Source organism: Oryzias melastigma, linkage group LG3, assembly GCF_002922805.2.
Source record: "Oryzias melastigma strain HK-1 linkage group LG3, ASM292280v2, whole genome shotgun sequence".
Classification (NCBI taxonomy): domain Eukaryota; kingdom Metazoa; phylum Chordata; class Actinopteri; order Beloniformes; family Adrianichthyidae; genus Oryzias; species Oryzias melastigma.
Genome location: NC_050514.1, coordinates 19,774,951 through 19,778,041, shown reverse-complemented (window position 1 = coordinate 19,778,041; position 3,091 = coordinate 19,774,951). Strand labels below are relative to the sequence as shown.

Genomic DNA, 3,091 nt, shown 5'->3' with positions numbered 1-3,091 from the left:
GCAAAACAATGACTTGGTCCCACCTCTGCTGTCTACCAGACTTTCGTCTATTTTTTTTTCTTTCATTGGTAACCCGTTTTAACTGTGGTAATTATGGAAGACAGAGGGTTGTCCAAACTAAGCTCCCTCAATTTTTGACACATAGTAACTGATATTCAAGTGTTCATTTACGGCCTAAATGTGGTGCACACACACACGTATCGCCATTTCCCTCAAGAACAGCTGAAAGTTTTTTCTGAGTGTTTCTGCACGTGTGTTTGCCAGGTGGTTGGAAGCACTGGCAGGTGTTTGCTTTTGTGCTGGCAAATGCAGCTCCAGCATAGCCACAGCTGTTTTTGTGAATAGTCAGTGTACATGGGCAGCTCTGCACCTGGAGACGAATTTAATGTGCAACAGTAGTAGCTATTAGCAGCTTATTTCCTGAAGAGGCATTTAACGCGAGATCTGTAAGCTCAATTTTTATTTCTTGCAGCTATTTATTGTTTCTCATTAGAGATGCTTTTCCCTATAGGTCACACTTTAGCTCTTCTCTTTCACTTTTAATGTTTTTATTTCACTTTCATTTTGCCCTCTGGTTCTATAAATAGGGGAGCATTCTCAACTTTGTTCTTTTTCCAGGACAGCCGGACAAATGTCAGCTGGAGGCATAAAAGCCTCCTATGCTTGACTGCACAACCACTGACTCTGAGAGCTGTTGCATGATCGTTGCATCACTTTGTGCCAACCAAACGACAAATATTAAAGAAATAGAGATCAGCATTTCTACTGAAGCTTCCCTTTGCCTTATAGAACAGAATGACTGCATAGGTAGACAGAGAAAGAAAGGGAAGTCTTGCTTTAGCATTATGGGATATTAGAGACCGTGTTGCCTTAAGAAGAATAACTCGTACCTTTGATACATTTAGAATCATGCTTTGCTGGTGTTGCTCTAAAAGTCTCTGACTGTTCTGGGATGCACAGAAGCATCATTTTATCATGTTTTGCTTGGCTATTTTTTATAACCGTTTTATGTTCCCTGTTGACAAGCGATTAATATAGATTTTCATGGCTGTTCACTGCTGCTCCAGTCATGTGTGATTCTAGTAAGGAAGAAAGACTTTAAGGCATGCAGAGTTCTTTGATAACACTTGCCAGGTTGGCCAGTGGCATTTTTTTACATAGTCTGTTGACCAATAAGTGATTTCAACATCATGGCTTCAAAATCCCATTGAGGAGCCAGAGAGAAAATTCATGGAACCAAAACATTTTACTTTTTAAAGGATGCTCCACTTTCAGCAATGAGAATAGAATGGTGACATGAAAAAGCTCAGTGTCTCCTCCTGAAAGATTTCCCAGAGTATAAAACACTTAAGTTGTTATGAGAGGCTACAGACACAGAGGGGCTCGAGATGTTTTTATGTTCCCCTCTTCTTCAGGGGGCTATAAAAATAGCACTTGGCTCAAGTTAGGTGTCAGAGGTCTTCTTCTCTTTCTCCTCTCTTCTTTTTCCAGCTGTGTCATGTCTTTCCTAGTCTCCCCTGTTCTGTATCACCTCTGTTTTTGCCCCTTCTTTCTCCACTTCCCTTTTTTTCTTGTTTTTTTTTTTTGTTCCCCCCCTTCAGCCCCCTTTGCCCCCTCTCGTCTCCTTCCTCCTGCTGTTCATCTCTCCCTCTGGTATTAGCGAGGCCACATGTTGCTGGCCTCTCCTGGCGGTGCGAGCCCCGTGGCAGGCCCTGGCTCCAGGCTGACGCTCAGCTTGATGTGTGCGCGCGTCTGTGTGTGTGCGGATGAGAAGGAGGACTGTAATGTGCTCTTGCATGCCTGACAGCGAGTGCATGTGCGCGCAAGTGTGTGAGGCTGCTAACACAGTAACTTGATCATGGTGTGGCCGAACAGTACAGAGTGGAGCAGTGCTGTGATTTATCCCGCGGGGCCAGCAGATGGCTGCAACAGGAGTTTGTTTAAGTTTGCTTCAGAGCTGGGCAGGCAGCCAGGAGCATAGAGGAGGTTTGCCAGAAAATGTTCACTAACTCTGGATGCCTAACCACATTACTCCCCCTCTCGTCTCCCCTCTGCCTCCCCCTAACCCTTCACAGCCCCTTCGGTCCAACACACACACAGACACACGAATGCTCTTGCAGACTTTCTGTCGCTACTCTCCTTTTACCCCTCTCTAATTTCTGTCTTTCCTCCCATCTGCTTCGCACACATGCTTACATACATATGCACGCTCACACGCACATGTACGCTCTCGCTTGTGCATTCTTCCCTGTTCTGTTGGCAGCATCTCGGCCTCAGACATGATCTCACACCTCAGGAGTGGACATTAAAGACTGAGGACGTGTCCATTGCGGTGGGGGCCTTCTGAACACAACCAGATGACCGCCACTTATCCTCTCACACTTGAAAAGGGATTGATCTCTTGGGCATAAACAGCACATGCATGAGTTTACCATACACATGACACATGAGTGGTGAAATAAAGTCCAGTTGGATTTTTCTCTTCTTCCATACGCTGCTTTTGTAGTTTTGTCCTTGGTTGTGTCTTTGTGACGAGGAAGGCGATGACAGCCCCGCGTCACCTCATTTCAGGTCAACCAAATAGATAAATTGTCGACCTTCTGCTTCACACATCAGCTGCACTCACCACCGCTTATCTCCTCTACATCCTGTACTCGTCTGTCTCCCCTCTCTGCATACTCCTTTACGAGACAGAGACCATCTCATAAGTGGAATGTCACTCTGACTAAATCAGATCAAGCAGCACACATCAGAACGCAGCTGAAGACTGCGTCTGAATGGATGTTTGCTGAGGAAGATATGATGTTTGTCAAAGTCAAACAGATTTTGGCTTTGGGAGTATTTCGTTTCATCTTAACAGCCTAATCTTTGATTAGGGGAACATATTGTCCATAAAGTCCTCATCTTCATTCATGCAGAAAATAATACTTAACTATTCACATAACATGACAAGGTTTTTCAAAGTGGCATAATTTAAATATTCAGGCTTATATGAAGAAATCAGTTAATACATTATTAAACTTACAAATATTTAAATGTTACTTGTCTCATACCATCTGAATGTTCTTCTTAAAATTACAGTTATTTACTC

General features: G+C 43.8%; 1 protein-coding gene across 1 annotated transcript in view; it reads left to right on the top strand.

Annotated features, from left to right (window-relative positions):
- gse1 (Gse1 coiled-coil protein) overlaps positions 1-3,091 on the top strand; it is a 164,612-nt gene that overhangs the window by 10,318 nt on the left and 151,203 nt on the right. The gene's annotated exons all lie outside the window — the stretch shown is intronic.